This window comes from Crocuta crocuta, unplaced genomic scaffold (genome assembly GCF_008692635.1).
Source record: "Crocuta crocuta isolate KB4526 unplaced genomic scaffold, BGI_CrCroc_1.0 scaffold20, whole genome shotgun sequence".
Lineage (NCBI taxonomy): Eukaryota > Metazoa > Chordata > Mammalia > Carnivora > Hyaenidae > Crocuta > Crocuta crocuta.
This window is the reverse complement of record NW_027527932.1, coordinates 8,917,544-8,931,521: the sequence shown is the minus strand read 5'-3', so window position 1 is coordinate 8,931,521 and position 13,978 is coordinate 8,917,544.

Sequence of the window (13,978 nt, the reverse complement as noted above, 5' to 3'; positions counted from 1 at the left end):
GGGCGACTGAAGTGCGGGATCCTGGGCTCCTCTGCGCTCACCGCAGAGCAGAATCTGTGTGGGTCAGGCTGGTGAGTGGGGCTGTGTGCTGGGTGTCCGCACATCCCAGCCCTGCAGCCCCTCAATGAGGCTGAGAAAAGAAGGGTGAGAACGTAAAGTGCAATGGGAAGGAGGTCTAATTAGACCTAACGAACAGATACCTGAGGTGCTCATGCTTATAAAATTGGTCCAACAGATATCTAGTGAGCACCAATCACGCCTTGGGCACCATTCCAGGTGAAGAGAGAACGAGAGAACGAGGCGGCTCTCCTGTCGAGAGGTGCTCCACCTGACGGGGAATTGCATAAAACACGTGGCCAGAGAGTAGGATCAGCTTGTTGGGCAGGGGTTCTGTGAAGGACCGTGGAGCTGTGCCCCGGGGCGTGTGACAAAGCCAGCGGGCGAAGGGAGGGGAAGAAGAGTCACCCAAGAAAGAGTTATGACAGCAGCCTGAGGTCTGGAAGAACTCAGCCTGCAGAATGGGCAACGTGGAGGTCAGCGTGGCTCAAACCTAGAGGGGACGGAGCAACGTGAAACTGGAGAACAGTTAGGTAGGTAAGACATGAAGTCCTCAGGGTTTTGGGTGACTCACCATCCTGGTTTGTGGGGCTACGTGGTGTCCTGGGACCCGGGCCTTCTCTAACACCCAGGAAGTACCGGGCAAACCAGCTCCTGGCCAAGGGACCGTCACCAGAGGCCATGGTAAGATGCGCAGTAGAGAGCAATGGACTTAAACTAAAGGGTTTTAAGGAGGTCCAGAGTCTGATAGGATTTCCATTCCCAAGGACCTCTTAGAGTTCTGGGTGGAAGATCAATGGGGGAAGGGGCAGCCAGGGACAGCAGTGTCCTATGACTTGCAGCCCTGAGCTCAGATCGTTGGAGGACTCGGTGGTGGGAAGAGAGATGGAGAGAGGCCAACAGATTCAAGATGCATTTCAAAAGTAGAAAGAAAAGGTGCTGGTTACTTACAAGGGAGAATGTGGAAAAAGGGACGGGTTCCAAATGGCTAATGGTGCCTGCCGTCTTTCCCTCGAGTGGGTGGCACTCAGGAAGTGGGGGGGGGCATTAAGTGGGAAAAACCACCTTCAAGGGGGTGTCTCAGATAGGCAGCTGCGTTTGTGGGTCAGACGCTAAGTCCGCGCGTGTCTGATGGAATGCAGTGGCAGCCTCACACTCCAGCACTTTCCGGCTGCATGTCTGCTCAGAGTCTTGTCTCTGTGACAGCTCTTGCGAACTGTCTCCACATTTCCACTTTAAGGGGCTGAGGCTGACAGAGCCTTGTCCAGCCCCCCAGCCTGCAGGCAGGCCAGCTGGCATGGGGACTCTACCCTGAATTAACATACATACCACCAAGGGAGAACATCATCACAGCCATTCAGTGACCAGCATCTGCTTTGTTTATGTTTTAAATATTTGTTTTTGAGAGTGACAGAGAGACAGAGCATAAGCTGGGAGGTGGGGGGCGCTTCACAGAGAGAGAGAGAGGGAGACACAGAATCCAAAGCAGATTCCAGGCTCCGAGCTGTCAGCACAGAGCCTGACATGGGGCTCGAACTCACGATGTGCGAGATCATGACCTGAGCCGAAGTCGGACACTTAACTGACTGAGCCGCCCAGGAGCCCCAACCAGCATCTGCTTTTAAAACTCTCTTTCATGTTCAACCTTCCAGGCCTGAAGAAAGGAAGAGGGGCTGTAGTGAGAACTCACACCTTCCGGTCTTTTCCGTGTGGTCTCAGGCCACGGCCGACTGACAGAACACTGGAGCTGCGTGCATGTGTTTCTTGGAACCTCAAATCATCACTCTTCTGCCTGATTTTCCACCTGAGAACATAGATGAGTAAGATTTCGTCAGTTTGCGTAGAGATAAAATAGGAGCACGTCCAAAGCAGCCTGCTTTCAAAGGGCAACCTCATAGTACCAAGTAAAAAAACCATAAACACTATCACCTTCTGGAACAGCTGGCATTCTAGATATCAGTTCCAATGATCCACGTGTGTCCAGAATGATTCTTCAAGGTGAGGTTGTTTTTCTGCTGAAAGTGATTCCCTTTCTTTCTTTCTTTCTTTCTTTCTTTCTTTCTTTCTTTCTTTCTTTCTTTCTTTCTTTCTTTCTTTCTTCCTTCTTTCTCTCTCTCTCTCTTTCTTTCTTTCTTTCTTCCCTCCCTCCCTCCTTTCTTTTCTTTTCTTTCTTTCTTCCTTCCTTCCTTCCTTCCTTCCTTTCTTTCTTTCTTTCTCTCTTTCTTTCTTTCTTTCTCTCTTTCTTTCTTTCTTTCTTTCTTTCTTTCTTTCTTCCTTCTTTCTCTCTCTCTCTCTTTCTTTCTTTCTTCCCTCCCTCCCTCCTTTCTTTTCTTTTCTTCCTTCCTTCCTTCCTTCCTTTCTTCCTTCCTTTCTCCCTTTCTTTCTTTCTCTCTTTCTTTCTTTCTTTCCACTTATTTATTTTAAGAAAGTCAGACACAGAGAGAGAACAGGAGAGGGGCACAGAGAGAAGGGGAGACAGAGAGAATCCCAAGCAGGCTCCAAACTGTCAGTGTGGAGTCCGATGTGGGGCTTGATCTCATGAACCTTGAGATCATGACCTGAGCCAAAGTCAAGAGTCAGAGGTTGAGCCGACTGAGCCACCCAGGGGCCCCGAAAGTGATTCTTTAAGATGATCTTTTGCTTTTGGTCCTTAGACACAGCCATCATCCAAATCCATTTTCTTTCCTCAAAGATTTCTTGTCTCTTGTCTGCCCCTGAATCGTTATCTTCCTATACTTTGCTAGAAGCCATGGGCTACCTGATATCCTGGACTGGAATTAAATTAGTCAGTGCCTCACCCTGCAACACCACCTCCATGCTTCACCGCCCCTTCCCAAGTCATGCAGGGGCCAGACACAGTCACAAAGAGACCAGCCTTTGCCCTTAAAAACAAAGCTGACTTGAAACATGACTCTTCAAATAACCTGTTACGTTAGAAATTTACACCTGGGGATTTCAACCAGCAGAAGAGGTTAATTACTAGCGAGCTCTTCTCTGTTACTTTCAATTCTAACTTCAAGGTTTTGAAATTCACACCCGAACTAAAACAGTCTTTTTGGGCTTTTTTTTCCCCTAGTCAATGTAGAAAGAGTGATGCTCTACTTCCCCTGTGTGGCAAAGCTTGATATTTCACTCTCTACGAACCAGATTAACAGCCAAAACAAAACCAGATTTACAGCCAAAACAAAAGGAGGAAGCAGGCACTGTCAGGACGTTTATTTATTTTTATTTTAAATTGCCCATATCATGATTTCCTTTTCTGAACAAAAGAAACTAATAGCTATTTCAAAATATCCTTAGAGGAATTTTCCTTTTATTTCTCTTCTCAACTTTGAGAGTCTGTGAGTAGCCTTCTATAACTGTAAAATTGGAAAGCATTTTTAAGGATTTTTTAAGCTCATGCAACACTTGGGGAAGATAACAGTAGTAAGTTCATATCTCTCTCCAGATCTTCTAGTTTAGAAAATAACAACAATAAAAATATCTAAAGTTTAGCTGGGGCGCCTGGGTGGCTCAGTGGCTTCAGCGACCTGATTGCGGCTCAGGTCATGATCTCATGGTTAGTGAGATCGAGCCCCTCGTTGGACTCAGCGCTGAGAGCCTGGAGCCGCTTGGGATTCCCTCTCTCCCTCTCTGCCTCTTCCCCGCTCCTACACGTGCTCTCTCTCTCTCTCAAAATAAATCAACAGTTAAGAAACAGTTGAAGTTTAGGAATCCCGGGAGTCGGGACAGTACCCCTACTTACAGAGTCTTTTCCTGGAACCCCTGAAGCTGAGGGTGGGCGCCAGGGTCTCCGGGGTGATGGAGCGTAAGATACAGGCTCTGCGGCCGGAGCAACACGTATTCTGGCGGATCCAGAGAACCACCCAGAAGTACACCATTGTCCTGAGCCTGAGTCTCCTGGTGTGCTTCCTATACCCACAGCACAGCAGTCCCCTGGGGCCATTTTGAAAATGCAACCTCTCCGCTCTCCCCAGACCCCACCTGCCCAGAGTCTGCATTTTAGCGAGATGCCCAGGGGATTCACTTGGACTTGAATGTGTGAGAACCACTGGGCTAGACCTGAGACAACCACCAACTGGGTAAGAGTGTGGTTGGAGACAAGACAACCACAGTTTAGAAAGTGAGCCCCAGACTGAAAGGACAAAGGAGGGCGTCCAGATTGCAGGGTATGGTTTGCAATGTGATTCCCAGGGCCAGTGAGGGGACTTCCAGGGGATTAGAAGCATGAATATTTTTTAATTTAGTGGGGGTGATTAATTCTCCTGAGCTTTCCCACCTGGGGCAACTCAGTAGAAGTCACCATAAGAAGAGTCGTGGGGGAAATCAGGACGATGGTGGACCTAACTGTGATCAACACCCTAGTGAGCGCTCGCAAGGCTAACGGCTTACCGTGCATTGTTTGATTCTCACAACATCAGAGGCAATGAGACTCGGGTACACGTTAGTACTGTGCCCGGGTCAAGGAGCTATGAAATAGACAAAGTAGGGTTTGAACCCAGATTCTTAGTTGAACGTGGAAACCAAATTTGTGCCAGAACATATATTAAGCTAAGGAAAGAAGCAACTCTCAAACTTTAGCGCGTACAGGAAAAATCCTTAGGCGTAGGTCGGATTTAATTTACCAAAAGGTCTAGAAGTCACATTAATAATGTGATTCATGTAGAGAGATAAACCTGAATGGCTCCTTTTGCATGATTAACTAGTGAGCCAGTGGGTAACTGAATTTTGTTACATTCCTGCTGAATGGTTGCACACAATGGAAAATGTATTCACTTTTTTCTTTTCATTTTTCTCTTTTCTTTTTCATCTTCTGCATCTGATAGGTTTCCCAGGTTTCCAGCAGCCTTATAATCTGGGCTTGTATGACCTTTAAAATAAAATTCAAAGGCCAAAACCATACCACTTTCCAAAAAAAAAAAAAAGGCAGATCCCCGGGCCCCCAAGCTAAAACCGCTGAATCTGGGAGTGTCCCTCAGGCCCGTGAATCTACCACTTGACATATTTCCAGCTGAGGTGCCCCGGGTGGCTCAGTCGGTTTATGTGTCCCNCGTTCCCACCCCATACACGCATGTGTGCGCTCTCTCTCTCATAATAACAAACTTCAAAATAGATACTTCCAGGTGACTCCGAGGCAAGGGATGCAGGGACAATACTCAGGTAATCAATACTCCAGTGACAGGGCAGAATGGTGGCTGCAATCTTTGAGAGGCTAAGTTGACATGGAAGATACTATTTTCAGGCAAAGATCCTGCAGTTAAAAGGCATTTGAAAAACGATCTTAGCTACGCGTGCAAAGTCCTTCCCAACCCACCTCCCAGCCCCGGCTCCTGCCATGCTCAGCCTGGCGATTCCACAGGGCGGCTCTCATCTTGACTGTGACCCTGGGAAATGGGGAGGGACATTTGAGAGTTTCAGGATTGTCCGTATCAGTCTTTGCTGCAGTCTCCTACTGACAGATGCATGAATATCTGCAGGGCCGTCCTTCATGGGGAGGAACGCTTGCTACTATTTTTCTAATGTTCAACTTCTCATTTCAAATTAAATGAGGTTCATCTCAAATGCTCATCTTACTTACATAAAAAATATACCAAAGTATGTGTATGTAATAAATTGAGTGGCTCAAAGCATCTAAACGTGAATTGACGCGAACTTTTCAAAAGTCGAATATGTCAGATGCTTTTACATACTTTCTTTAAAGTTTATTTATTTTTAATATTTTTTAAAAATTGATTTCTAGGAGAGAGAGAGAGACAGCATGAGCAGGGGAGGGTCAGAGAGAGAGGGTGACACAGACTCTGAAACAGGCTCCAGGCTCTGAGCTGGCAGTCAGCACAGAGCCCGACGCGGGGCTCGAACCCACGAACCGCGAGATCATGACTGGAGCGAAAGTTGAATGCTTAACCGACTAAGCCACCCAAGCACCCCTAAAGTTTATTTATTTATTTCAAGAGAGAGAGGGAATGAGAGTAAGCAAGAGCAGAGAGAGAGGGAGAGAGAGCCAATGTAGGCTCTGAGCTGTTAGCACAGAGCCCACCGTGGGGCTCAACCCCACACGTTGGAGATCATGATCTGAGCCGAAACCAAGGCTCTTTCGCTTAGCCAACTGAGCCACCCTGGCACCAGCTTTTAAATACTTTTAATTCCTTAAAAAGCAAACCAAAAACTCATTAAGTATTACGATCATACAAAACTTTCTGGCACTAAAAATGCTACTACCATAGATGTAAAGTACTTCTCCATAATCTCTATTTCATTTTTATTCTCATCCTATTTCTTCCTTAGGTGTATTCTTATGGAGGTGCCTCCCCTCCAAAATTCTCTGTTGAAGTCCTAACCCCTAATATCTCATAATGTTGACCTTTGGAAATAAGGTCTTCACAGATGTCATTATGATCCTGGATCAGGGTGGGCCCCTAATCCCATATGGCTGGTGTCCTTATGAAAGAGACAAATCTGGGCACACACACAGAGAATCATGAGATGAAGAAGGTGGTACTGGAGTGATGTTCAAGAAGGCAAGGAACATCACAGATTGCCAAGGAGAAAAAGAAACAAAAACCAAACCAAACCAAACCAAAGCAAACCAAACCAAAATAGACACTAGGGGGAGCTAAGGAGCAGACGCTCCCTCACAGCCCTCCAGAATGAGCCCTGTTGATACGCTGATTTTGGACTTCTGGCCTCCAGACTGAGAGACTGTCCAGTTCTGCTGCTGAAGACACCCAGTCTGTGGGACTCTGCGAGCAAACTAACGCAGGTGTAATTTTATTCACTTGAATCAGATGAGTCAAGGCAAAGACTCTAATCAGGGCTATGGATTCAGGTTGGCGTAAAACAACCGAGTTCATGGAACTGAACAAAATATTTCTAAGCAACGGACGATAAGGGGGTATCTCCCTGGAATTCTTACAGTCTTAGAAATTGCTAATACAGAAGTCAAGAGTATTAAACAAACAAACGTATAACCAAGGTTTTAATTTATTTGCTCATCATAATAAAGGATTCTCAGGACATAGGCCATTTTTCAAAAAATCATTTCTAAATGTTAGTATATTGAAAGCATATAACATTTTAAATGTCTTAACCCCTAAAGGAGTGTTTCTTTAACTCTTGTAGTTGCTCTGATCAGAAATATCATCTCTGTCCCCACAGTGCTTTACCGTGGACCGAAGTCCTCCTAAAAGAAGCAATGGCATCAACACGAGAGCATTTCTGCCCTAGTCTGTTATCCATTTCACAGGGCTCTTTCACGCGGGAACTTTGCCTGTTAGATTAAGAATTATTAGATCTGAAAGATCTGGAGGATTTCTTTTATTCACAACCTCAGTCTCTCCTAATACTTCATCTGAGTTCATCCGCCATATTGAAAGACCACAGGACTTGGGACCTCACATTCTCCTCTTGCCAGAATGAGGCCAGCCCCTCATGCCACCACTCGGGATAAATAAAGTCTGGGACTCTGGCCTTTGGGCACTCAGTACTCATCACACTCAAACCTGGAGTGTTCAGAACTTTCCGCTTGCATCTGCCGTGTCCACTGAGCTCCACACAGGTTTCTACGTGTCAGCAGTGGGCACAGTCACGGGCTACTCAGACTAACATGGCAGTGCTGACTTTTGCCTCGACTCCTGGAAATCTGAAGAAGAAGAATGATCACGGATCTTGACGGGGATATAAATTCTGAGCATGAAAACAAGGGTGCAGGCCAATCGGTGTATCTTCAGCCTCTACCCAGCCCAATCTCTCACGGAAGAGCAAGGTGCCAAGAAGGTGGCCTCAAAGGCTTTAGGCCATGGAGGACACAGTCCACTGCTGCAGAGCTGGGGTGTTGTTGAGTCTGGGGCCTCCAGTCAGGAAAGAACAGGTGAGAAGCCTAAGCAGACAGCAGTTCTCAGCTGCTCTTTGCACAAACGGGCACCCACTGAGGCTGAGTGGAGCTCCTTCACCTCATCCTCATTGATAAATCCTTTATTAGATGTTAGTAGCTACAGTTCCCACTGTCAGTTTTTTTTTCTTTCAAGTTTTTATTTATTTATTTTGAGAGAGAGAGACAGGGAGAGCACCAGCGGGGGAGGGGCTGAGAGAGAGAGAGAGCATCCTACACAGGCTCCTCAGCGTGAGGACGGAGGCAGACACTGGGCTTGATCTCACAAACCATGAGATCCCAATCTAAGGCGAAATCGAGAGTCGGATGCTTAACCGACTGAGCCACCCAGGCGCCCCTTTTCCTTTTCTCAACAGACCCTGTCTTGTCCCTTGGGACAGAGAGTGTAGGACAGGTAAGGGCATGTGTTCCAACCAAACTGACCTCTGTCCTTTCCAGAAGTGGAAAGTTAGTAGAGAAGACTGTTGTGTGTCTGTGGGGATGACTGGGAGCGTGTGGATCTTGGCTCATGGACAGCTACGTTCCCCATTTTGTAGAGCGAGACCGTCTACAGGAGGCGAGGAGCACAACACACCAGCAGAGAGAGCCAAGGGGGAGGGAGAGAGAGACAGAGGGAGAGAAATGGCCACACCCTCTAAACGGCCCACCTTTTCATCCCTTTGTCTTTCTCAGACACTTGAGCCAATAAATCATTTCCTGCTTCAGTTAGTTTGAGGTAATTTTTGTCTCCGGAAAGCAACAGAGTCCTTCCAAGTAAATACAGCAGGGAGCAGAGGCCTTGAGATCAGACCACTGTAAGAACATCTCAGGGGGCGGCTGGACAGCACGGAGGATCGTGCATCCTTCGGGGCCTGCACCCCCTTCTAAGGCTGTTGCGTATTTTATCTCGTTTCATCGCAACAGCACCCCTGTGGGTGGTACTTCCGGTACGCCCCTTCACTCCTGAGTGTCTTGCTCAAGACCTCGCGGCTAGTAAGAGGCAGAAGGGGGGCGCCCGGGTGGCGTACTCGGTTAAGCGTCCGACTTTCGCTTAGGTCATGATCTCGCGGTTCGTGGGTTCGAGCCCCGCGTCGGGCTCTGTGCTGACTGCCGGCTCAGAGCCTGGAGCCTGTTTCAGTCTGTGACTCCCTCTCTCTCTGACCCTCCCCTACTCACGCTGTCTCTCTCTCTCTCTCCTAGAAATAAATAAAAATATTAAAAAAAAAAAAAAGGCAGAAGGGTGTTCAGATGGTAAGGGCCGCGCCAGGGTCCCGGGAGTGAAGTTCCCTACTCAACACTCCTCTCTGGAAGTCCCCAACTCCTGTCTCCGGCACCTCTCAGTAACCGAACTGTTGCGTTAAACGCGGGCCACTCATGTAGCAGATCTCCCCTGCACTTTCCGGGGGCCCGGGACTCCGCGGTGACCTGTCACTACTGGAAATTCAGCTCTTGCCGTTAGTTGCAGGATCATTTTGTTGTCTGACATACTTTACAATTTTAAATGTTTCCTCTTGTTGAGATATTGGATCCACTGAAGTTTTCCAGGACGGATTTGGCCAGCAGTCCAAAACAACCGTTTGACACACTGAAGGATGTTTTATCACTTCTCCAGAGAATAATAAGTGCATTCGAGAAAGATCATGTTCCTTCCCACCCCATGAGTCTCCACTGCTTACCTACCAACAGCTGCTTTAGGCAAAATTACATCCACTTTTAAAAATATTTTCCATGACAATGTTCTCTTTGAAGAATGAGTTTTGGTCTTCTGCCAGTTGGAGATTTGATGTAACCAAAGATCTTAATCCAGCCCAGAGAACTAAATTCACTGAATACAGAGAGAAAAACTTTCACAAATGTGCTGTTTGCATTTCTACCAGGAAATAAGAGCTGACCCGGTACTTAATCTGGGAAGAACTCCCACCAGAGCTGTGGAAATCTTGTTTCATGATCAGAAATCTTGTTTGGGAAAGAAACTATGCTGCTCTCTGTCCAAGAAGATGGACTCCTTCATTTCCCGATGTTCTCATGTGAATCCGTGAAGCACGACTGGCTGGTAAACTGCACTGGCTGAGAGGAAAGGCCAGAAGTTCCGGAGAGTCAATGGAGACCAGGGAGGTGCTGGACTCCATCAGTAAATCCACTGTGAATCAATCATAGTTTTTGTTTTTGTTGTTTTTTCTCTGTTGTTTGAGCTCCAAACTGAATGAGACAAGTTAAAATTCTCAGAAGTTGCAAAACGAAACAAAAACAGAAAAACACAAAAGAATCCAAAGACAAAAAAACGGATACAATTTGTGAAACATCAGGTGGTCCTTGGCACTCCCAGGGTGGCCCCTCTTCTGGGAAAACTTGAATTCATGTTAAAACACTTTGGAAACTCTGACATGACATTCCTACTAAGAGCCTCCCAAAAGAGTTAAAAGGGAAAAAGAAAATAATCTTTGAGGTATAACCTCAAAAATTTTTTCAAAAACAATTGAAAAAATTGTTTCTGTGCTCATCTCAGATTTCAAGATATACAACACAAAGCTATAATAATCAAAACGGTATGGCATCGGCACAAACACAGACACACAGATCAGTGGAACAGAATAGAAAAGCCCAGAAATAAACTCACATTATACAGTCAGTTAATCTATGACAAGGGAGGCAAGAATATACAATGGGGAAAAACAGTCTCTTCAGTAAATGGTGCTGGGAAAACTGAACAGCTACACGTTGAAGAAGGAGACTGGACCACTTTCTTACACCGTATACAAAAATATACTCAAAATGGACAAAAGACCCAAATGTGAGACCTGAAACCATAAAACTCCTAGAAAAAAAAATGTAGGCAGTAATCTCTCAGGCATTGGGTTTAGCAACATTTTTCTACTTCTGTCTCCTCAGACAGAGGAAACAAAGGCTAAAATAAACTATTGGGACTACCTCAAACTAAAAGCTTTTGCACAAAAAAACCCAAGAAAATAAAAAGGCAACCTGCTGAATGTGAAGAAGATATTCGCAAATAGTAGATCCAATAAGGGGTTAATATCCAAACTGTATAAAGAACTTACACAAGTCAAACCAAATAAACAACTAATCTGATTAGAAATAGAAGACGTGAACAGACATTTCTCCAAAGAAGACATCCAGATGGCCAACAGACACATGAAATGATGCTCGGCATCCCTCATCACTGGGGAAATTCAAATCAAAGCTACAATGAGGTATCACCTCACACCTGTTAGAATGGCTAAAATCAAGGACACAAGAAACAACAAATGCTGGAGAGGATGTGGAGAAAAAGGAACCCTCTTGCGTTGTGGCTGGGAATGCAAACTGGGGTAGCCAATGTGGAAAACAGTACGGAAATGTCCTCAAAAAGTTAAAAATAGAACTTCCCTATGATCCAGTAATTGCACCACTGGGTATTTACCCCTCAAATACAAAAACACTAATTCAAAGGGATACAAGCACCCCTATGTTTATAGCACCATTATTTACAATAGCCAAATTATGGAAGCAGTCCAAGTGTCCATCAATAGATGAATGGATAATGATGTCATATATATGTATATATGTATATATACACGTATACATACATACGTATATACGTATATGTATACACACACACACACAATGGAATATTATTCAGCCATAAAAAGAATGAAATCTTGCCATTTGCAATGACATGGATGGAGCCAAAGAATATAAACGTTAAATAAGCCAGAGAAAGACAAATGCCATGTGATTTCACTCATCTGTGGAATTTAAGAAAAAAAAAAACCAAGAAAAGACACAAACTGAAAAACAGACTCTCAACGATAGAGAGCAAGCTGATGGTCACCAGAGGGGAGGTAGCTGGGGGGATGGGGATTAAGGAGCACACTTGTCCTGAGGAGCCCCGGTGACATATGGAATTGGCGGATCACTATATTGTATACCTGAAAGTAATATAATACTGTATGTTACACACTGTATGTTATACTGGAATTTAAAATAAAAAAAGGATCCTTCCAGCTCTAACTGCTTTTCCACCACCTTGTTGTCTTCACTTCTTTTGCTCCTTTTCTACCCTCCCTCCATCTTAAACAAATCTATTAAGGAATGCAAGTTACCCAATTTTGTTATGGCTGGGTTTGTCTTGTGTGCCCCGTCTCTAACAGATGCCTTTTCCATACGTGGGGTGAGAAGACCGGCAATCCCCGAAAAGCAGGGGTTCCAAAGCAGATGCGTTCATAGAGAAAGCAGGACGGGTGGTCCCGGGGGGCTGAGGTGAAGGGCGAATGGGGAGGGACAAGGTGGGTAGTTTCTGCTTGGGATGATGAACACGTTCTTCAAAACCATGGTGGTGGAGGTTGTGCGACACTGTGAATGTATTTAACGCCACTGAGTTGTCCACTCACATATGGTTAAAATGGTAAATTTATGTGTGTTATGTTACCCTCGTTTATAAAAAGAAAGACAAAAGCGGATGCGGCACACCGTCTCTTCCAGACATGACCGATTTATTCAGAAAAGTCCAATTTCAGTTTGGCAAAGTATATCCAGGGGCAGAGAGTTTGGGACAGTCATTTCATTGGAAGCAATCACATTTTCTAGAGAGAAATGTCCATGGGGTAGCATCTAAAGGAAAGAAAGCAAAACTTCTAAAAATAATTTAGTGCGTGGGGTGATAATCATAAATATGTGCGGTTAACAGAACAATGGGCTTACACAACTGAGGGGTGAGAAACGCTATGCTAGTAGTAACCCTTTATTCGATTCAGTTCAACATACATTAAGCACCTAACTTGTTCAAGACGCTGGGCTAGCGGCTGGGGTTGAGGTGGAAATACAAACATCACCAAGACATAATCCCTGTCCTTAGAAGTTCACAACAGCACATATAAACGCTACAGGTGAGGTACAAAATAACTGCTCTAAACACACGGAGAGAGGAGAGTTTTTCAGTAGAGATGAAAATCGGGACCCTCCCGCCTGCCTTAAATTTGGTGGCGTGGGAGAGGCAGGATACAGCATGCCAAGTAAAGAAAACTCTGGAGTCGAAGCAGGTCTTGGCAACAGGAAATGGACTAGCTCCTCTTTAGCTTTACATGTGTGAAAAGGGAAGGAGAATCCAAAGGCATTTATTTTGGTTTTAATCCTTCTCATCAGCGTTAGCCTGTTGCAAGGAAGAGATCGACAGAAGTCAAGTCAATTAAAAAAGCAAACTTTGAAGAGGCAGGGACGTGAACGGGAAATGCCACTTCATAGTTTAGTTTACGTAAACTCAACCCCGTGTGTACACACATCTGGTAGCTTAAGTAACATCATGGAATGGGGGGCTAGGCATCAGGAGCACCGCGGTGCGTCGTGGCACAACACGGTCTCTCTTGTTAGACTGTACAACTAGCTTCGGCTCCCGCCATTGGAGGATGTAATGTCACATGGAAACTGAAGTCCGTATTTTACACATGAATTAAAGTCCTTAAAGTCACCTCCTCAGTTCAGCATAAATGATGGGGAGAGACAAATTTGGGGAGAGAGATAGAGGTCTCCTTAGGCTAAACTGATCTACTGATGACTTGGCATGCTGTATTTCCTATTTAAAAAATACAGGATGAGCAAGTCTTTCCTGAAGAATAACTTACTACATGTGTAACATACTTCAAAAGTAATTTTAACGCAACGTACTACTAAACATCACAGTTTCTGCTTTTGTCACGTACACAAATTACCTTAATTATAATACTTGAGGGAACATTTACAAACACAATATATAATGTTTTAATATTATCCATCAGCCTTAACTTCTAAGTTTGGCTGATGTTATCTCAAAAAAGAAAAAAAGACACTATTAATAAATCTCATTTTCCCACAGAATAATTCACCATCCAACTTTACAAATAAATTAAAAAAAAAAAAGAAACCAATAGTAAATTGGAATGGTTAACACCTGCCAGGTTTGGAGAAAACAAAAATCAACAACTTACACAAAGAGCACCTCATAAAACCAAAATTGAAGTACAAAGTTCAATTCCTGTCCTCTCAGTAACTGCGAATCAGAAGCCCCCCCCCCCCCCCCCCCCC